The sequence below is a fragment of the Corvus hawaiiensis genome, chromosome 10 (assembly GCF_020740725.1).
Source record: "Corvus hawaiiensis isolate bCorHaw1 chromosome 10, bCorHaw1.pri.cur, whole genome shotgun sequence".
NCBI lineage: Eukaryota > Metazoa > Chordata > Aves > Passeriformes > Corvidae > Corvus > Corvus hawaiiensis.
Genome location: NC_063222.1, coordinates 16,295,227 through 16,317,297, shown reverse-complemented (window position 1 = coordinate 16,317,297; position 22,071 = coordinate 16,295,227). Strand labels below are relative to the sequence as shown.

General features: G+C 53.2%; 1 long non-coding RNA gene across 6 annotated transcripts in view; it reads right to left on the bottom strand.

The window, feature by feature from the left end:
* LOC125330906 overlaps nucleotides 1–22,071 on the bottom strand; it is a 31,754-nt gene that overhangs the window by 3,564 nt on the left and 6,119 nt on the right. For 2 of the 6 annotated variants that reach the window (XR_007205757.1, XR_007205756.1), the window contains one exon: nucleotides 764–4,497. This is a non-coding gene — a long non-coding RNA (uncharacterized LOC125330906). Of the gene's footprint in view, nucleotides 1–763; nucleotides 6,940–22,071 lie in introns of those variants that run through there. The other 4 variants (XR_007205759.1, XR_007205758.1, XR_007205760.1 and 1 more) reach the window with 4 other exon arrangements.

Sequence of the window (22,071 nt, the reverse complement as noted above, 5' to 3'; positions counted from 1 at the left end):
ATATGCATGTATTTTAAGCAAAAGAATCAGCAGCTTTTAAATAGAAAAAAAGCATGTACACAGGAAGGAAATTGATCAAATTGAGCATCTTTGAAATGTTAAGTGCAGTAAAAATTTGGGTTATACTTAACAAGTAAGGAATAGAGGCCTCAAAGAACTTTTAAGTCCCAGCAGCCTGACTACATCGTGCTGTGCTGCACTGGAGGCAGGGTAAATGGTAGGATCACAGTCAGCTGTATCCATAACATTACCAAGTTCGGGAGTTATCAAATACTGGGAGGTCTTCAGGTTTGGGTCTGTTTTCCCTTATCACAGCTTTGGGGCTTGCACCTGCTCAGGGCAGGGTCACCCCTGCCCCCTAGGCAGCCCTCAGGGCTCTTCTGTGGCTGAGGGATGAGGATGGGGGGATGCAAGAGAAGCCATCTAAGGGAGTTGGTAGCTCTGGCAGAGCCACACAGCCCAGAGGAGCCTCACAGGCAGCCTAGCTTGCTTGTGAGGTTTTTTGCTTTTTCCTCCCACTTTTATGTTTGCACACATTAAGGTTTCCAAGGAAGTGCATTTCTGGCTGAGGCCACACTGCCAGTTTTCCGCAGGATCTGTCTCATTTCCTGGGACATGAGACTATTTTAAGGACTCTTCATGTCTCCAAGAAAAGTAACTTCTAAGATGTTTTTCAGTGCCTGTTTCTCCAGCCCGCACACTGATCTGTCCCTGCAGTTTCACCACCCAACAACTTTGATGTCTAGGAGTCTGCAGGGCTCACCTCTGAAGCATTTCCCATCACATGTCTGGCTGTTTATACCTTCGAGGCGTGCAGCCATCCTTTTCTGTTTAAGGACTGTCTTGACCACATCAGTAGAGTGAGAATTTCTAAAAATAGATGAACTGGCAAACTTCTCAATATGGAAAACGACACGCTTTTGAAATCTCTGGAAAAGAATGGATTCCTTAAAGTATAGTTTACAAATACTGATTTCATTATTTATGGTAGCTGTAAAGCACAGTGCATTCAGAAAGCTTCGTCCCATTGAAGAAGTGTGTTACTCATTACCACAGCTTTAGCATTCCAGCATGTTCCTCAGCAGAAATGTAGCCAAGAGAACAAGCTGGAGGCATACACAGGGACAGCCTGGGGGGAAGCTGCTTCTCATTTCATGTTGGAAAGGGTCTGTGAATAGGAGAAGGGGAGACTCAGGGGAAGCACAGGATCCTGTGTTAGAGTCTCTGGCAATACCAGACCAAGAGGGTAAGGCAAGGAAATTAAATAGTAACAAATTCACAGCTGGACAGAGAAGAAAACAGATTATTATGAAATGAACACTCCGTCCAAGACACCACTGAGCCAAGGTTGGAGCTGGGTATTAGAGTGGTGCTTCTCTGGCTAAGGTGCTGGGGACTGAAGGTTAGGCATAAACCCCATGAGTTTTGGGAAGAAACACCAATTTGTAAAGCACACAGATGATCTCAGATGGGTGGTTTTCCTCCATACTTGTTCACTCAGCACCCTCTCCTCCCATCCCTCCTTGGTACACCCAAAAGTTTATGTATTCTTTGCTGTTCTTCCTTCAGTATTTAGCTTACGCACCACAATTTCTGGCATTTCTTTTCCTCAAACGGTGTTCTGGACAGAGACTAACTCTCCTCCAAGTCTTTCGAAAAGCACCCAGTTTTCCCGGGAATCTTTCTCAGGATCCCAGGATTTAAATTTCTCTGGGATCTTTGCTCTTACCCTGTCACTATGTTGTCCCTCACTCACTCCACTTTTTTCATTCCTAAAGCCACTGGTAGCCAGGGGAACATGCTCCTTTTTATGCCAGCTGTCCTGCTCTTATTGTTTCTTTTAAAAGATTTATTGCATCGTTGCTCTCTGCTCCTCTCACTATTTCCACTGGTGTATTTGTAGACAGAGGGAAGCATTGCAAGACTGCCTGCACCTGTTCCTCTGAGCCCTCCTTCTCCTCTGCATCTTGCCCTTCTGTGAAACCCTGCTGCAGGAATTCCATGCTAGGCTTGTGTTTCACCCTTGAGTCGTACCTTTGGAGCTCTGAAACCATGCTCTGAAGTCTTGGCGCTGCAGAAGCAAGAGGTTTCTCAGGAATGTTCTATAAGGGTTTGGGGTCTGCTTCAACTGTTACAGCCATGTATAGATGTATGAGTGTGTGTGTGTATATATAGGAAATTTCTGGCATCCCACCACAATGGCAAGCAATCAGAGGGTAATTTCTTGGCACTGAGGGCAGTGTACCCAGCCCCTCTGACAGTGCTGGTCCTCGGCAGGACCCTGCTCTGGCTGCTCCCCCCTGAGCACCCACAGGCACTTGCTTTGGGAACGCTGCACCCATCAGTTCAGTACTGAGGGGATGCTGAGCTTCCTAAGTCCTTGTGCCAGTGTCATTTGCATAGTGGTGGCTAGGATGGAGATCATCTGGACTCTTCCTGTTTCTCCTTCAACGCATGTTCACTGGGAGGTACATGGACAACCCCATCCACAGTGCTCTGCTGTACAGCTGAGAGGAGGCTGTTCCTCCCACGTGTTGAGAAGTTCCCTGCTATGAGAACATACTCCCCCTAAAACCTTATGGGCTGCTGCCTCCCACAGTCAGCGCAGCTGGGCATGTGTCTGCCCTTGGCTCTCACCTGGCTAATCACACCATGGAGCACACACCGTCCTTCAGCACAGCCACGCTCAGCTATGTCACCATGAGACTCAGCAATGGCAGCTCTGAGATCCCCTGCAAGCACCAGCTCCCACCCAAACTGCTGGAGGCAGCAGATAAACACCTGCCAGCAAAGGGAGTTTGCACACATTTATGTCCCATCCTCAGGTTGTTCTTGGCTCATCTCCCCAGGGCTGGGCGGTGCCCAGGGAGATCAGCAGCTCTCTTGAAGCAAGGAGTTAGTGCCGTGCTGTAATTATTTGCTCTGTGATGTATTTATAACTTTTACATCTATCTGACATTCTATGGCCAGGCATTACAAGAGAAAACTGCTTTCCATTACTCACAGCCATGAGCTCTCATTCAGGGTATTTTTCCTTCCTGTGACATCAAGTTGGCATGGCACAGTGGGGCCCAGTGCTGGCCTCACTGACACAACCCACGATGCTCCAGGAGCTGAGCAAACAGATTGCCACCATGCTGTGATGGACCTCACCTTCAGTCAGACCTTGGGTGGAAGACTGTTGCTTTTCCAGGCTGAATTTTCTGGCAGTAACCCTCCCATGAAGTGTGACAAAAAATCCCATTCCACAGTGGCCCACTGCTGCAGCAGTCTCATGTGAGGTCCCACAGAAGAGAGTGAAGAAAAATTAGTGTCAGGGGACAGAAGAACCTTGTTTGGCCCCTTTGTGAAAAAAGACAGCGAGTTTTAAAATCTCCCAGGGAGGGTGACTGTGCTCAGCTCCCTGAAGCACGAGCCACACATGGCAACCCCCTGCCTGCACCCCCCCACGTCTGGCTTTGCTGTCAGCTGCCAAGTTGGCATCCCTGTTCTGTGCCTCAGCTGACACAGGGACAGTGAGGACTTTGCACCATCTGGGCATGGGGAAAGTGTGACCAAGGGACAAATGTCACCTTTATGCTGATGGCACCAGACCCAAAGCACGCAGACAGCTCCTCCGGCAGCCCTGGCGTGGCCGTGGAGGGAGGTAAGAGAACACCAACCCACTGCAGACAGCTCCTGACACTGACCCCTCCTTTCTCCTCCTGACTGAAATTTTCCAGCCTTCAGTCCCGCTGCAGCCAGGGCCAGGGGCAAATGTCTCACTCCAGCTGCATCCTGCAGAGCACTGGAACAGGAGCACTCCTGCTCTGCTTCCAGGCAGCATGACCCCAAGAACAGCCCCATCTGCCTCCTTCATGCAACTTCACCTTTGCATGCTCCAAGCCTCCAAAAGGTTTTACAGGGGCAGTTGCATGCTGCATGAGGGTGTCTCAGTGGATCGGTTGGAAAAGCTGGACTCTGGTCACTCTTGGTCTGGCTGAGTGGCCAGATGGGACTGAGCATCCCCCTCTTCCCTCTCCCCTGGTTTCCCTCACCTCTGCTGCCTTTCAAACACCAATCTCATTCCTGGATGCCTCAGAGATACTGGTTACCCCTGCCTGGATTTGATAGATGTCCATGTTTGAGCTGGTATCCAGCATTTCCCTCCTGTCTGCCATCGTGGTGACATGTGGGGACAGTCTCACTACTGGAGCAGTTTGCAGCCCTGCAGGATTGCAGCCCACTGGTGTCCCCATGCGGTCCGGGGCTGTGCACAGTCCAGGTGCTGCAAGGGGTTGTCACACAGGCAGAGGGATATCTTTGATCATGAGGCATCCTCCCACCTTTTGGGGCCACCCTGATGTTGGGGCTCTGATATGCCCACATACATTACAAGATGACACACATGCACATTTGTATCTTCTCCCTTTGCTCTGACAAATTGCTTTGCATTAAAGTTGCTTCTCATGGCTACCCCGAGGTTGGGGTAATCTGTGCTCCTGAGTTCCAGCTAACCTAGGAAAGACAAGGAAAGACAGGTTATAAAATAAAAACGGGCTTCCCAGAGCTTAACTCGCAGAGCCTGTCACTTGCCACCAGCTGCAGACAAGCACCGTGAGAAAACGGAGCGAGCTGAGAGCCCTGTGCAGCTCCAGGCAGCCGGCAGCTGCTGTGCAGGGAGGGTGGAGCAGCAGGCTGGGGATTAGGGAGCACAGGCGAGGGGGGTGCCAGGGCCCCTGGTTTGGTGTGGGAGCCAAACTGGCCACCAAGCCTTCTCCCCAAAGCTCCTGGTGTGAGTGATGCTGTGCCAGAGGCTCTGCAGCTTTGGCTGCGGTGGCAAAGGTGAGACAATGGGGGACTGTCAGTAAGTCTGGGGTGCCCCATCACCCTGCTGTTCCGGCCCAGGGATGTTCCCAGCTCAGGGATGGACACCAGCTGATCCCGGGGGTATGTCCCTGCCACTGTGTCCCGGGCACTCAACATAGAGGAGAAGAGGGCTCGTGGGACTGGGGTGGTTTGCTCTCCCACACCTCACACCCACTTCTATTCCCTTATCTGAAGGGTGTGGGGTCTCCACCATCCCCATCATGGGGCCATCTCCTGTGCTCCTTGGGGGGAGGGGGGCTTTGGCTGGGTGGAAGTTTCTTGCTGCAGCTTGGGGCCAACAGGGAAAAGGGGGGGGAAAACTTTTCTCTTTGGAGGAGAGCTGCTGATGGGTGATTAATGGCCATGGCCAGACCACTGGGCTTGTGCCATCTGATAAGAGGCCTTCTGACAAAACAGACCTGTTGCTGGGGAATTCATCATGCCTCACTCAGCAGCAATCAGATAAGAACAGGGCTGGATCCCTCCCATTCATCCTCTTCATTCCCTCTTCTCCACCCTCTCCTTTCACCCTGTTTGCCAGAGCGTTTCATTCTCAGAAGTGAACTCAGAAGGCACAAGAGCTCTCTGCCATGAGTGGGGGGAAAGAGCCAAGGCTAACCCTTTTTTAGGGTTTAGGGGCAGGGTCTTTCAGTCTGGCACCTTTTATTAGTCCTCCTGTAGGATCTCGCTCAATTTCTTCTCTCCTTTGATGAAAATCATCCAGCTTTAAACCAAGGGGTCACGCTTATAGGAAAAAACCATCTCTGGGGGTGGCAATGTCCAACCACACACTTTTCATGGGTGGTTTTGAGTCAAACTCTGCCCATCTCGTGGGCTCTCACCCAAAAATTAGACTTGCCGTGTTTTAGTTAGGGACTACTTTTTCAGCTGCTAGAAGAAGGAGGCAGTTTTTGGGAGGCTGGGGTGCTGTGGACCCCACTGGCACAAGGCTGCAGGCTGTGTGTGCATGTGTGTCTGTGCAAGCCAAACCTCCCTGCGGGGTATGGATGTGATCCCAGACCAACAGCGCTGGAAAACTATTCCACTTAGAGGGTCTTGGGAAGGGATCCTGGGAGGCTTTTGGGTTATCCCGCGGGGAGCAGGGAGGGGCCGCCTGGGCTGCTGAGCTGGTGCTGGGCTGGGCTGTGAGCACGGGCAGCTCTGATGGCACTTGGGGTTTCATTATCCTTTCAGCTTCTTCCCTCTCCCAGCACAGAGCAGGATCCCTCGCCCCTCACTCAGACACCAGTGCCCAGGCTGCCCAAAAGACCCCGATTTCCAGCAAACCTAATCCTATAGACACACACTAACAAATACACATCTTGTCATTGTGGGACTTATCATGCCACAAGGGCACTTAATGCAGTCAGGGATCTCCAGCAACGCTGGAGTCACATTTTTCTCTCCTGCAAAGGATGGGGAACGGGGGTGGAACCCAGCCAGGGCAGGCACCATCCAGGGTGTGCCACCACGGGCCACGCATGAGCCCCATACTGGGGCGCTTCCCACACTTCTTCTTCAAAAAGGCTTTTGCAAGCAATGTCCCGGAGCAGATTGAATTAGAGCCTAATAAAGCAGTGGTAATTTGCAAACTGGAAATGCTCCAGGGAGCCCAGGACTAATTATTAAAGTCTTCCTCCTCCCCTGCCTTCCCCTGGAGGTATCTGGTTGAAGGTAGCCAAGCTCTAGCCCAGCTGTCCTGGCTTTCCTTCCACGCCCCACTCCTGTGCTTGCTGTCATTCTCACCGTTGAAGTTTTTCCCATCCTTGATGGAGTCAGATTAAATATAGGACCAGAGACTGACCAAAATAAAAGCTTAGCATCAAATAACTAATTTTGGTTTAAATTTTTCTGCTATTAAAAATGTAGTTGTTACATAAAGCATTTGTTTTTAGGGTAAGGATTTCAAGCTCAAAAAGAGTTTTTGATTTTCATCACACCAGAATTTGAATAAAACCAGATTTTTTTTAAAGATAGCATTTTGAGGGCTTTTCCCTTTTGAATTTAAATTAGAAACTGGAGTTGGAAATACTTTAAAAATCAAAACTTCTGGCTAAAATGCTTCTTTTTTCATCAGTTCAGCTCAAGTCCCTCCTTTTCCAAAGCAGCAAGAGCTTCCAGGACTTGGCAGTGTTGGGTTATTGTCAAAGCATCCTGCTTTTCCCTTGTCATGGTGGGAGAGTGATGGTGACCCCCAGACCTCTCACAGGGCCAGTGGTGACAGGCGGCTCACAGTGTCACAGTGCTGACACTGGGGAAACCTGTGGGGCTGGAGGATGACGACAGTCCCTTTCTTCTGGTGTGGGGACAAGACCTGCCCCTTGGTGACAGCAACCCAGCATGGGAGTTCAGGGCACGATGACACCTCTGTCCCATGTGCAGGATCTCCATACCCTACCGAGCACCCATGGGTGCCTCATCGGGCTCCTGGTTTTTGCAAGCTCAGGGTAGCCAAGGGGCTGTGGGACTGCTGTCCTGCTTTCCACCTCTTGTACTGCATATGCTGCACATGGCAGTGCAGGATCTGCTGTCAGAGGGTTTGAGCCCATTGCTGGGGGCTCCAAGTGTGACAGCCCCTTGGCCAGGTTTCCTGAGCTGCCTTATGGCAGCAGGTGCCCTGAATTTGAGCGTGGGCTGCCTTGGGTGTTGAGAGGTCAGGGTGGCTCTGCCATCCCAGCAATGTGCCCGCTAAGCAGGGATCAGCAGCGAGGAGAAACGTTATCCCGACGAGCCTCTCGCTCGAGTGCTCAGCAGCTAAGGTCAGAGCAGAGGGGAAGCTATTGGACCTTTCGGCCTGCTGGCAATCCCCTGATGGTATTTTTGTTGCCCTGCTTGCCAGACCTGCTGCCTCCCAGCTGGCTGGAAGGGAGGGAGCTGTGGGGATGTGCTCTGTGCTGCTGTAGTTGTGCCTTCAGCAGCAGGGTCAGCCTGCATGGTGGCACCTCTGGCAGCAATGAGGGACCCCTGGCCCCATACACAGAGGAGTGTCCAGGAGCATCCTGTAAATCACCCCAGCACTGGGTGATGCAGACAGCTGAAGGACTCCTCACACACTGCACCAGTGCTGTGTAAAAGCCAGCCAGGGGACACTGGAGAGCAGTGGGACTGGGGCAGCCAGCAGCTCCATCATATATATGTGCTGTAGCTCAGCCCTCGCATGCACAGCACACCACTTCTTAGTTCACTGGTAGGGGATGGGTGTTACTGCTAAGAAAGCACTCAGATGTCCCCTGAGAAGGAATTTTGGAAAGCAGTTAATTCATCTTTAGAGCTCCCAACAACCTCTAGCACCCTGAAACTCCTGAGTTATGAATCAGAAAAACTACCCATCATCTGCATTCTTCTTGCCCCTAATTTCTGAGCATTCAGCAGACACTGCAGGCTGCTTTCAGCAGGCACAAGGACACAGCCAGTGCCTTTCCTGTGGGATGACTCTGTCCAGCTGGGCCAGGCAGAGCTGGTCACTGATGGTGCATTGGTCATCCTGGATGCTGCTGGGCACCTCCATGAACACAGGAGAGGTTTAAGCAAGGTAATTCCCTCTTCCCACCTGTGCATCATATGAGAGTCAACTGTTGCCTAGCAAATACACCTGGGACATAAACACGGTCATTAGCACTTATGTACATGTATGATCCATGCTCCAGTGACTCACTGGGGACAGGCAGAGCAACAAGGGCAGCCCAGTCTGCCTTTAAAAAGGATCTGGACCAACACTGCAGAGATGATGAACTGCCATAGCACAGGGCCCGTTAAACCTCACACTCCATGTTTCTTCCTCCTGCCAGTGCAATCAGACCTCTGTGGAGCATCAGTAAGGCCAAGGCTCATTTGGAACTGAGCTTGTAAGCCTTGGAAAAATTTGGCTGATCCTTCGTGAATATTTGACTGATGCATTTGGAAAGTATAACAAAACCCAAACCAGAGAAGGGCTGCAGGAGCTGTTTGCTTTTCTTGCTCGGTTCTGGCAAGGAGAAAATGATGACCCTGAGCTTCCAAGCACAGTTCCTCTTCATGTGAGTTGTCCCCAGTCAAGGGCTTTCAAGCAAGGACTTTAGGTCTAAACCTAATGCCAACAGCAAATATTTTCTCCACTTGAGAGGCCGTGTGGGGATACTTGCAGTCAAGTATGGGAGCAGCAGGCACAATCTTGCAATCAGGGTCTGCCTCTGCTCCCAGGGTGGACACAGCCTGGGTCTGTAGCAGGTGACACATCAGACTTTGCCCTTGCAGTGAGAAAGGATGTGAGCCATCACAGTTGTGGCCAGGCAGTGAAAAAGGTGCCAGTAAGATGCTGGAGCCCCAGACTTTCTCACTGTGCTGGAGCTCATCTACAGTTGAGAGCCAGAGAGGCCACACTGCTGTCCTCGATTTGCAGAGATAAGCCCTAGCCATGCTGTCCAGTCAGTGCCTGGGTCAGGGTTTTCCCAGAGCCTGGGAGCATTTGCATCCAGTGTTTGACTTGGCCCATGGTTTCTAACACCCCCTGGCCTCATTCTGTACCCGCTAATATCATTGTCTATCTGGCAGCAGCAGATCCCCAGTCTGCACGGATGCAACCCAGGAAAGACTCCAAGCTAATTTTATTAGAGCTTTGGTTTGTTTGGGTTTGGACAACAGATTTAGAAGGGGGTGAAAGCCTGAGATCTGCTTCTGCCTGTCCCTCTGAATTTGTGTAGCTCTGACCAGATAAGTCAGCATTGCTCTCCAAAAGTTTCTGAAATAGCAAAAGGTGCACAACGTGCTAACTGGAGTCATTAAGAAGTCAATAGTAAGGCACTATCAGGGATATTCCAGCCCTCCACCGGCTGCAGAGCATCCAGGTAATTTTTTTGGTAAAAAGGGAGCAAGTCTACCTCTCTTCTCACTCCTTAAAGCTATCATTGACAATGGACCCATCTTAACATTTGAGAAAATACATCAAGAGCTGTGGAATCAGGTCTCAGGTGAATCTGAGCATGGCTGTTGGCCAAGCAACATATCCTGGGCACCATGGAGCCTGGGGAGCTGACTCTGCTCCTGAGCACCACTCTTACTTTAAGAGGACCAGGTGGGAGATGTTTTGGGGGTCTGCAGGCAGAAGGTCAGCACTGGACCCATCAAGGAGCACTGCAGCCAGCTGTGCTGGCAGGGGCTAAGGGCATGTCGATAGCACAATTGCAGACTGCAGCCATCCTACCCTTCTTATGCCATTACAAGTAGCTCGGCCACCCTAATGAGAGCCGTGGCTTCCTGTGGAAGAGGTTCTCACCAAACGTGCTCCCCAAGAGTCCCTGGTGCTAACCTGGGCCAGGAGCTATGGCACAGATGGACCTGGGACTGACAGCACACCTCCAGGACACGCTGCAGGTCAGGGACTGTTGTCCTTTTCTAGCTGGTTTGGGATGTCGACAGGAGTAGGAGAGTGGGGCAACACTGCAGAAAAGCAGAGGGTAGAGAAGCTAAGGAGCTTTATTTTAATTGATCCAGGTTCACTGAGCCTGCCAAGTTAATGAGTCCCCAGCAAGCAGCTTTAATGAGAGCCCATGGCAGGCTTAGGAGAAGGAGATGAAAATGAGGGCAGAAATAGGTGCTTGTCTGTAGAGCCTGGTCGGCTGGGGCCAGCACAGCAAGAAGGAAGCTGGGGAGGGCTGGCAGCAGGCACAGAGGCACCAGCCAACCATTGAACACACTGCTTCAGTGCTTTGCATTGCTGCCCTCCTGCCAAGCCCCAGCCTGGCTCTCCTGCTCCCTGGGTCGGCAATTAATCCGCTGGCAGGGGGTTGGGGGGAAAAAAGGGTCAGGCTGTTCCCCACCCTCTATTCAGCTAGGTCTTGCTTTTGTGTGAGTTTAGAGCTGCCAGACGTGGGGGCTCCCACAGCAAGGCAGCCAACCCCTCCACACAAAGCTGAGGGCCATGCTGAAGCTCCAGCACCAAGCTCCTCCAGGAAATACTGTGCTGATGGCCACTGCAACACCCAAAAGGGCTGTGGTGGGCAAGGAGGATGCTAGAGAAAAGGAAGGGGGCTGGCTGCTCCCCCAGCAGCTGGAATGTGGGTTCAAGAGCATCCCCCCCCAGCATGCAGCATCGTCTGCCTTCTCTCATAGATGTGGGCAGGGATGTCCAGTGCTGGAGCCAGGGCCGAGCCCACACCAGGCAGGCTGACCATGGCCAGGGCTCTGGCCGGCTGCAGGCACCACACAGCCTGAAAGGGGCCATTGTCTGCCCAGAGCTTTGAAGACACAGAGTTTTGTACACGTGCCAGGTGGTGAGAGCACGGCATGGGGGTAGCTCCTGGCTCCCCGAGTGGCTGCTCCTGTTCTCAGCACCCCACACCCTTCATCTAGGGGAAAAAAAAAAAAAAAAACAACCATAAAAGTGCAGGGAAACAACTCTTTCTGAAGGAAAACCAGGTCAGCAGCCCTTCCTTCACCACCCACAGTGGCTGTGGCAGGCGCTGGGGGCTCAGATGTTCTTTGTCACCCGTAGGGCTGGGGGCTGGCAGGGGACCCACGCTGAGGGGAGCAGAGCGGGAGTGCACTGGCGTCCCAGGGCGGCCAGCCCAGCTCCTGTTCTGGGGCCAGGGCCGGGGCTGGGGCTGGGGCAGGGCAGCTGCAGTGAGTTCACTGGAGCAGCACTTTCCCACAGTCTGGAGAAGTGACACATGGCTCTCACACATTCCTGCGCCGGCAGGCTCGGCCGCACTTGGCCGGCAGTCAAGGCGGGAGGGAGGGAAGGGAGGCTGGGAGGCTTGAGGGAGGCTGCGGCTGCTGTAGCTACTGATTAGCAGGTTCCGACGTTGGCACCAGCCCTGCCCGCAGAGGGAGAAGGCAGCGGTGGGGGCAGAGCCAGCCTGGGAGCTTTGTGCGGGACACACAACACTCTGGGACAGGCTCTGATCCAAGCCTTCCCTGGGGGTTTGGCTCCCCTTTGTCTGCCTGGCTTTGCCCAGCCTGCGGCACGGTGCCCAGCAGCCCACGCTCCCTGCCCGCAGCACCGGCATCTGCCCACACTGCCCCAGCAGCCCTCGTGTCCCTCGGCGTTCCCCCGAGCACAGGTGGGGTGTGCATGGGGCCAGTGTTGGTGCTTGGGGGAAGCACTGGAGCCTGGAGAGCAGCACAGTTGCTCCTGCCAAACAGCAGCCTCACTTCCCAGGCAAGCTAGCCAGCTTGCCCAGGGAGCCAGGCAGGGAGTGCAGAGGATTGGCAGTGTCCCAGTGCACCAGTGGGTGCTGGAGCAGCCTGACAGAGCACCCAGAGAGGTGTCAAATGAGATCCTGGTGCAGGAAAAGAAGGGTCTTCCCACATGCTCCCCAGGATGGCAGTGAAGGAACCGCTGCCCAGGGTCTGGGCCCTCTTTGCAGGCAATGTTTTCCCTCACATAAGCTTTTATTCACATGCATTGGGTATTTTTTCTGAATTTGTGCCGACTGCAGAACTTCATTCCACACATGGGGGAAGGCTGGGGGTCAGAGCTTCCAAGCCCATGGAAGCACTTTGCAGGTTCCCAGGAGGCCCAGGCAAGCATCTCCCAGGGCTTCAGCAGTCCAGTTGCTCCCAGCCCTGCCTTGCAGCCAGGAGACTGTACAGCCCCTGCCCTAGCCCAGGGAAAGGCCCCTGTGTCGGGAAGTGAGAGGTGTACTCGGGTGTACCCAGCCGCTGCCAGGTGAAGGATCTGGCTGCGTGCCGGGGCTGGTGATTCACAGTGTGCTGCAACCTGCACTGGCCCCGTCTGCTGGAGCAGTCCCGGTGGTTCCCAGCCCGCCCCCGCCGGGGCCTCCATCCCGCAGAGCTGGCAGAGGGCCTGGGGCAGTGGCTGTGGGGCTGGGCTGGGGGGCTGCTCCTCACCTCCCTGCTGAGGTGAACCCTCCCTTGTGATAACATCAGTTTCCCAACCCTGCACAGGCTGCAATGCTCATTCCCATGGAGCACCTGTGGCTTTAGTCCCTTTTATTTGGGAGCCCAAAGCAAGGACAGGCACATCCTGGTTCCTGCTGCATTCCACCACTGCCCAGCTTGGTGGGAGGAAGGAAGAGGCTAAGGATGACCTTGCCTTTGCCTGCCACCCCCTTTTCCTCTGTCCTGGGGGAGACTCCCAGGCTGAGGTTTAAGAAGGACTGCAGTGTTCCACATCCCAAGGTACTCTGCTTGGCAGCAAGGACAAGGACTTGAGTGAGCTGGTAGTGACACTACGCTGCCCAGATGTCTCTGCCCTACTGTCATGTCTCAAAGCCCTGCCAGGCTCCCACTGACATGGCACACTGAGCTCCCAAAAATTCCTTGGGCTCATCCAGCTCTTGCCCAGGTCCCCACAAGTTTACACAGCTGAGCCCTGAGCCTGCCCCCAGGATAAGGCAGCTGGTGGCCGTGGCCTTAACTGGGACGATGGCAGCTCCAGCTCTGCCCCACTCTGCCTGTGGGAAAGTCATCTCTTGCCTGTTTCCACTCCTGTTTTGTGTATTCAGGCCATGGGTTCTTCTCTCCAGAGCCTGGAGCAGCTCCAGCCTTAGGTGGGGTCTCAGTACTGTCATGCAAAAGCTGTGGCAATCTAAGTGCTACACCACCACAAGCAATTGAATTTACAAGTTTCCCAGTCCTCCCAAAAGTCCAAGGAGCTGGTTTCATGCCTTCCTCCCTGCCTCTTGCCTTCGCTTGCTCATTTTGTTTGATTCCAGGCTAACCATGACCTTCTCAAAGGCTGGAAAGGGCTTTTCACCAAACAGCTGGAGGCAAATCTGGGATGGCCTGGGGATTCCAGACAATGCAAACATTCTCTTTTATCTTACCTATGTATTTTTGCTCCTCCCAATTAGCTGCCTGCTCTGTCTGATCCCTATTTCCCTGCGGTTCCTTCCAGCAGCCCTGCCTTAGAAACATTTTGGCAGAGAAGCACATCCCTGGCCCTGCAGCTCTTCCAACAGCTCTCTGGTGGGTGTGGGTGCTGGCCCTGCACTCAGACACCAGCGAGGCTCGGCAGGCACTGGTGCTGCAGCTCATGGCAGCCTGAGCTTTTGGGCATCTCTTCTGCAGCATTCCCTGCAGGAGTTTCTTCCCCTGTCCTCATTACGGGTGACAGGAACCAAACACGTGACTGGAGGCTGCTTAGACATCCTCCAGGGAAGAAGCATTTGCTTTCAGAGCTTTGTCTCCTCTTTGTCCTCATCTTCACACAAGAAAAGCTGAGGAGAAAAGAAGTTGAGCAAGACCATGTGTCACAGCTGGCTGTAAGGACCAAGTCTCTAGCACTGATATTTGGAGTGGACAGGCTCCTCCAAGTCTTGGGGATAGAGCCTGACTTTGCATTTTTCTGCACTGGGAGGAGGGAAGAGCATCCACCTCTTCTTTCAAAAGGATACATACAAAAGCAATAAAAAATGTAGGCTTCAATGGCACCACTAATTGGATCTCAGAAAGGGTTTATTTGTTTGCCATGTGTGATCCCCAGGTCAGGGAAACCATAGCAAAGAAGGCCACAATTTTCAAAATTCTCAAAATAGTCTCAAAATTGTGAAGGAAGCAGAACAGCCTAAGACCCTTTAAAGTATTTGCTTTTACAGGAAACCAGATAGCTGGATCACTGCTATACGAGTGCTGCTGATATGTCCTCTCCCTGCACTTGGCTGTTACCTGGCCATTTCAAATATTATTTTTTGAAAACCACTTCCATAAATCAACAAACACAGCCCAGCACCAGCAGAACAGCCCACATGGCTGGAGAGCTGGTGGCCACCGCCAGTCACTGAAGTAGAACAAACCAGCAAGAATGCAAAAAAATGCAGACCACAAAGCCTATAAAAACACATTTCTTGCTTTTATTAGACTGAAGCAACTGTATGAAAAGGGCATGTGAGCCCAAGATGCCCAGACAGAGGACAGCAAGGATTGCCACTGCCTTGTAAACTTGAGGTGTGCGGATCCTCTGCCTGCCTCTCATGCTTCCTGCTGCCCCACGGATAGGGGGGAGAGGAGGCTCCACCACAGCATGCCTGGTTAGCAGGGACATGCATCCCTGCTGGAGCCAGCTGGGATGGGGAGTGGGTATGGAGGGGAGAGGCACAGCAGGGTGGTGGCACTCGTGAAAGGATGGGTGTTGCTGAGTGTCCAGCACTGATGTGTTGGCATCACACAGCTGAGGGGAGGATGCAGCAGCATTTCATCACTTGTCTCACGCTCACTGGGGCCTCCCACCTGGGGAAATGTTATTTTTGCCTTCCCAGATACTTCTTTTCATGTCAAAAATAAAATGTGGAAGGGAAATATTTGTTGTCATCCCTCATTCAGCTTGGTGGAAACCGTAACAACAGTGGGAGCTCAAGGAGGAGAGCAGCATGGCACCCTCCCTTCCCAAGGAAAATAAAAGCTACTCTACATCCCTGCCACTGGCACAGCCTGGGCACAGATATTAAAAAAAAAAAAAAAAAAAAAAAAAGAAAGAAAAAGAAAGAAAAAGAAAGCCCCTTTTTCTGCTCTTCAAGGCAAAATCTCCTCAGCGAGTGCTGGCAAAGAAAGGCATCTTGTTCAGGGGCTCTGAAAGGCAAGATGAAAGGGGAAACCTACATTTTTCAGCCCAGCCTGTTTCTGACATGGGAAAATAGCGCAGACAAGAATAGATAGCTTGTTGGCTCATTTTTTCCTTGACAGATTATCTGTGTGAATGCACCGTATTAAGCCGGGAGTAAGACGCCAGGACCCCCCCACTGTGGCTCTCCCCCTTCCCCAGCTACCTTGAGAGCAGCGAGGAGTGAGGAGCTGTGATTTGTGAGTGTGCAGGGCTCTGGAGGAGCACAGGGCAGCCATCCATCACCAGCCACCTATTTTGCCACCCCTCGTGTGCTCAGCAGCCTTCTGCCCCCACACTCAGGCTCCTTCATGCCCTAAAAATACAACTGTAACCTTGTCAAAAGCTAAGCTCAGGTTAGGAGGAGCTGTACTGAGATTAATTTAGTGATGCACAGAGCAGGACATGCTCCTGTGATGGGACAGGAAAGGGTGACCATGGCCATCGACAGCCCATGGGGGCCTGGGCTGGTGCCAGCACTGCTCTGGGGTGGCACTTGACTCCCCGAGGGAGCCCGTTTTGGCTCCAAATGCTGCTGCTGCCGTGGCAGCTCCCTCCCACGGTGGCTTTCGCTGCACTCTCAGTAGCTCAGAGCCATTGTTCCTGCCCCAGCACATGGGTCATTAGCTGTGGCTGGCTGTGTGACCCACCAGCACTGTGACCCATGACGGTGGCTCTCCGCTGCCAGCTACGGATTGCCAGGCACCACGTCATTAAAATAAATGTGCAGGTGCCACACTTAGAGCTTGAGGGAGGCTCACGCCAGCTGTCTCCCGGCTGAATCAGGTTTGCACACTGCAAAGAAAGCAAAAATGGTTCAAGTGAGGGCTCTGTGGATGCCTGGGGGGAGGCTGGTGCTGCCTCCATGGGCACCAGGAGCACGGCACCATCAGTCCTGCTGCTCCCATCAGTGGGTCATGCTCTTGGCTTCTCTTTAGAAATGAATCCCTGTCAGAGGGCAGAATATGTGGCTGCTTTGCCCAGCCCTGGGCATGCATACCAAAAAGCCTCACTTAGGTCCAAACCAACACAACAGCTAAAAGAATGCAACTAAAAGTCCTGTGCATTTTGGATCATCTTTGTCACCTTCTGAGCCATTTGAGTCCTATTTCCAGGTTTTACTCCACGGGTGGAAGAAAGAACTAGCCAAGTTATTAGACAACGATTTTCCTTTCCTCACAAGGCTCCTGTAGGGTGTGCAAGCCACCATGCCCCAGATGCAGCAAGAACGTGGTCACCAGCAGCACCAAAAGGAAGCCACTGAGGCATGACAGGATGATCAGGGAATGTGCCTGGCCAGACCATGGCTCACTGGGAAGATCTCCCCTCCTCCAGCACCTGGGATGTTCACTGAGCTAAGCAAAACCTGTCCTGCATCCCCCTGCATTCCCCTGCATCCTGCCAGCCCTGCAGCCGTGTGCATGCGTGTGCAGGTGCGTCTGCCTGGGCGTGCAGCAAGGTGCTGCCTCCTGCCCGGGCAGTGCCTCTGTGTGGTGTGTGTGTGTGTGTGTGTGCACAGGGAGGCCTGTTTGCATACGAAAGTGGCCGTGTGCTCCAGAGGGCTGTATCATTTATTGTATGATCTTATCTGGCGCGTGCCTCAGCCGCCCTTTCCCACACTCTGCATGCTCTGCTGCCAAGGCCCCGGGCTTAGCCTGTCAGCATTACCCGGGCTCAGCAGGCAGGCAGTAATTCCCTGAATAAAGAAAACATTTTAAGGTTTGACAAGTCCAGCATTTGCATGTCTGTTTTCAGAGAAATAACCATCTCAGGGGATTAAGCCCTTTTTTTTCCCATCCAGCCCAAAGTATGAAAACATTCTTGACATAGTTGCCTGAAAAAAGGATTTCTATAGAGTAAAATACCTTGCGTCCTGCGTGAGTCCAATGATTTGCTTTGGGCGGAAGGGAAAAAAAACAGAAAAGGAAAAAAAGAAAGAAAAGAGGCGCTCCAGTCCAATAGGTTGTTGGTTTTGAAGTGGGTGAAATGCACCAGCAAGAACCATGGATCCCAGGCGCTGCACACCCCGGGAAGGATTTGCATCCCTCCCTCACTGCCCACCTCTTTGTGCCGCACCGGCAGTGCCTGTCCACTGGGCTCCCCGTGGGGCTCAGGCCGTGCTGGAGCTCAGCATCAGCATTGCTGCTGAGCTGAATGAATCCCCCCCGCTCAGCAGACCCACAGGGGCAGGCAGCTGCCCGAGGAGGAGGGCCAGGAGCTCCGGGGGGCTCAGCTTGCTTGAGGCATGTCCCAACACAGAGACTTTGTCCGCCCTTGCCGTGCGTGTCCTGGAGAATCGCTTGCCTGCTGCCAGGTCAAGACAGGTGACATGCTGCCACAGGAAAGCACTGGTCCCTGAAGGGTTGGGAGCAGGCTGTGGCATAGGAGTGTAGCCAGGTTGGCTAAATGCCAATTTTATTTACTTAGATTAAATCGGATTTACAAAGGGCTTGTCACCCTCTGACTCCAAAGAGGAGCTCTCACTTTGCCAAATTCAGCCTCCCCAGGATTTGGCCCTCTGGTGCACTACTGGGGGTACTGGGAGAGACCAGTCTTTGCCCCGGTACTGTCTGGCAGCTCCTGTGCTGGCAGCTGCCTTTGGAGCCCTCAAGCAAGAAGGCGCACGTGGGAATTACACACACATGCCAGCCTCGGCCCTGGGCTGGTGATGAGCATCGTTCACTCCTCTGGGCTCTCCACCACGGTGCTGTTCTGCACACCCGGGATGCTCCCAGCTGTGCTGGCCGCCGGCTCCCATCCCGCCAGGGCTGGTGGTGGAGCCTGGCGCGGCTGTTTGCAATTTGTCAGGGTGCTTTGCCTTCCTCCCCCCACCTCCCCCCGCGAGCACACTGGCTTTCTTCACAGCTAAATGAGGCTTTAAACCAGGGGATAATACAGCTTTAACACGGAGAGGCTTAAAAAGCAAAAGTGAATCATTTCTCAGTTCTCCTTCCCATAATCTCTCCTGGTAACATTAATTATGAGTTTGCACAGAGTGCCCCAAGGCAAGCGCTGCTTTCCCAGGACAATTAAAGTTACTTAATTATTAAAAACCATGTGTGCTGTTCCTGTGCGTTCCCCAAAGCACCGTGAGGCAGGCAGCCTGCCTCAGCTCACACACTTTCTCAGAGCAGCGATTGAAGCATCTGTGGGAAAGTCTGCTCCTTTGTAATTCCTCCGGCATAATCTCCGCAAATCCCACCCCAGGCCCGCGCCCTGGAGGGCGAGCGATGCCGGCGGCCAGCCCCTGCCCCTGGCCCTCGCGTGCAGGATGGCAGCACTGGGGCAGGTGGCAGGGTGCCAGGCACGGGTGCTGGCCAGGCTGCTCACTACGGGAGGAAGGGACCTTGGGGGGACTGGATTTTGGTGTGGAGCTGTGGAGGATGCTGAGCTCTCTTGCCACTGCTCCAGGGTCACAGCAGGGCTGGCCAGATAGGCAGCAAATGGCTTTGCACAAAAAAACCTCCCACTTGCCAAAGGCCAGGTGTTGCCCTGACAGATGAGTCCTGCTGTCCCAGTGCCTCCTTCTCCTTGCAGGAGCACCAGGCTGTGCACCCAGCATCTGCCGCCCAGATAGCCGTAACACTTCCCTATCTCTGGAAATGTTCAAGGTCAGGCTGGATGGGGCTTTGAGCAACCTGATCTAGTGGGTAGCATCCCTGCCTGTGGCAGAGAAGTTGGAACTAGATGATCTTCAAGGTTCCTTCCAACCCAAACCATTGATTGTATGATCCTATGACATCACCCCAGTGTGCAATGCAGAGACAGGTTCAGCTTCTTTTTCTTCCTGACTCAAGATATTTGTCAATGTGACAGAGGAAAACTTGGTCAATCCTTGCTCATAAAAGTCAGGGAGGGGTGAAGGTGCTGCACAGCGGACAGAGCAGTAGCAGGCAGGGCAGCATTTCTGGCTGGCAGCTCAAAGCTAGTGCGGCCCATGGAAAACAAAGCACCAGGGCGCAGCTTCCTGCCTGGCCCTTTGCATCTCAGAAAGTGCCTCTGTTTGCTCAGCTCAGCTCAGCCTTATGGTCTGGTATCCTGCTTCCTTCACCCTTTTCCCAGGCCAAGAATTGCCAGCTCACAGTGCAGGAGGAGCCCCAGGCCCTGCTGTGAAGGTGGCAGGTACTGGGGGGAGCAGAGGAGCTCAGGTGTGGGTAAGCTCTGTCTCACCCACTGTTGATGTGTCAGACTGACTCAACATCAGTGGGTGCAGCTTTCCCCACTTAGTGCTTTTGGCTGCTACCACAGCCTGTGGCCGAGGGTTTCACAGCTGGGCAGTGCCTGATGAAGGCAAAGGCGTCCTCCTCCTTGTTTTGGACATATTCTCAACATGATTTCACTGTTCCAGTTTGATGCCAGCTCTCTCTCCACCTCATACTCTGACTCCTGGGACCTTTATGACCTTCCTTCAGCTTTTCCAAGCTTATGTGACCATGACATCTGATCTTTCCTGATCTTTCCTCACCATGCCTCCAGACTCTACTCCCAGGCATCCTTAAGGCCTTTCTTCATATTTCTTTATTTCCCTTATATCCTTTTTGAGAAAAAAATGCTGCACATACTACTCCAAAAGAGGATGTATTTAGTTGTCCTCTCTTCTTTCCCTAATCATATATCATGCTTGCTGTCCTGACTCTCTCCCAGCATCACTGAAGAGGGGGTCAGCATTCTGCATGGCTATTGAGGGCTGCTTGTCTGTGGGTTGTTGCTTTGCCTTTATCAATACTGAATTTCATCTGCCATTTTACCAAGAATACTGTGTACTCCCGCTCAGCAGCCAGCTTTACTTCTGCTATCTGTAAGTCTTTTAATCAGTTGTTTTCCTGTGCAAGGCAACTGTCCCTTCAGTCCATTGGGCAGGAGGAGGTGCCAAGGCAAAAAAACCATTTTGGAAGTGTCACTGCTCCATGACCAGCGCATTGCTCTGCTCCCCACATTTGGTGACCTGGCTGATTTGTGAGGCATGGCTTCCTCCTGCAAGGTGGTGTTGAGTCTCCCCTAAGTGTAGCATTGCCCCAGATCTGTTATAGATCAGTTCTCCCAAACTGAGATCCCCTGAGCCCCTCTGGCTGCGGCTCATGTTTCCTTCCCCACCCTCTGCCCTAGGCTGGCAGGAGCAGCTGGGTAACACCAACCCCAGTTGGACTGGCATTGCCTCATCTCATATGTGTGCCACCTGTAGCCCCTTGTTTTGTTGGAAGGTGTCTCCAGCAGGCCCCTCTGTGGGGCAGGCCCCTGGCACAGCCCTGCAGGAAGGGTGACACAGGCACTGCCTGAGCATCTTCAAGCCACCACTCAGCTTTTCTGCTGAGGCTTTGCCTTCCCTAGGTGCTCTGTTCATGCCTCCATCATCCACAACCTGCACCAGCTTGTTGGCTGGTTTCCTGCCCCTAGCATTTATGCAAATTTGTTTATTTTCAGGTTTTAATACCCTAAGCAAGTTCTTCCCCAGACTTGTAAATTCCTTTTATTGTGACTTTACTTTTAACTTGCCAAGGTTTCACATTCACTTTTAAAGGCTGTCTCCACCACTAACTGGTTTGCTTCCCTCCACAATTACTGGGCTGCTTATAGGCCCTTCCTGAGTGACCAAATGTGCTGGAGGCTGCCCAAGCCCCAAGTGCTGCTCAGTGGCAGTGGCAGAACAGGGCAGCTGTCCCCGGGGCGGCCTCCTGCCCCGCAAACACCCGGCCACCCTCTGACTTTTGCCCTTCGTACAGCAGAGGCTCTTTCACCCCCGCCGCATGCCCAAGCACCTTTCCTTCCCTTTGACAAAGCCAAACGCGAAACAAAGATTTTCCCCAGCGCTGCCGGCAGCCGGTTTGACTCCTTGAAGTAATCGCTGTAATTGACCCTTGCAGGCGCTGGGCGCCGAGGGAGCGGGGCCGCTCATCAGGCTGACGGGGTGTGAAAACCAGCAGCTCTCTGGCTGGGCTGGCTCCTGCCCCGCCAGCCTCTGTCGGGCGGCCGGCGAGCCCCACGTCTGTCCTCTTCCCACGGACCCCACTCCCGGTTCAGTGGGGGCTGGATGGGTTCCCGGGCTGCAGCAGGGAGAAAGTGAGCAGTACCCCTGTTCCCACTGGGCATCCCTATGACACGCAGGGAGCAGGGGGGCTGAAGCACCTTTAAAAATAGCCTGCTTTCACCCAAAATCTGCCAAGTTTGGGTCAGCAGCTCTGGAGCCCCAGGATGTGGGGACAGGCCCAGCTCAGTGCTGAGGCTCTGCACTACCAGCAGCATCAGAGCGTGGGGTGGCATCTCTGTACACCATCACTTCAGTGCACCCGCACCCGAGTCCAGGGTCGCTGCCATTCACTGTCCTGCATCTGAAGCCCGTAAGCTGCTTTTCCTTAGGCAAAGGACATCTTCAAGGCATAGAGCTGATGTCAGAGGTGAGAAGCACGACACATACCCAGTGATAACCCCATGGGGCTGGCTGCTCCTGACCTCTGCCTCCGGTGCCTCCTCCTCCAGCTCATGGCAAGGAGCAGGCTTGTGCTCCTCTGTGAGCAGTGGAGACACAGTGCAAGGGATGCCTGTTCCTGCCAGTCCATGCTGGCTCATCCCTCTCATGTGTGGCTCATGTTTCAACAAGCAATGAGGTTATTTTCTGACTGTGACTGCTCTGGCTGGGAGTTGCTCTGGACCCCCTTGGTCCCAGTGATCATTTCAGTCCCGTTTGTCTT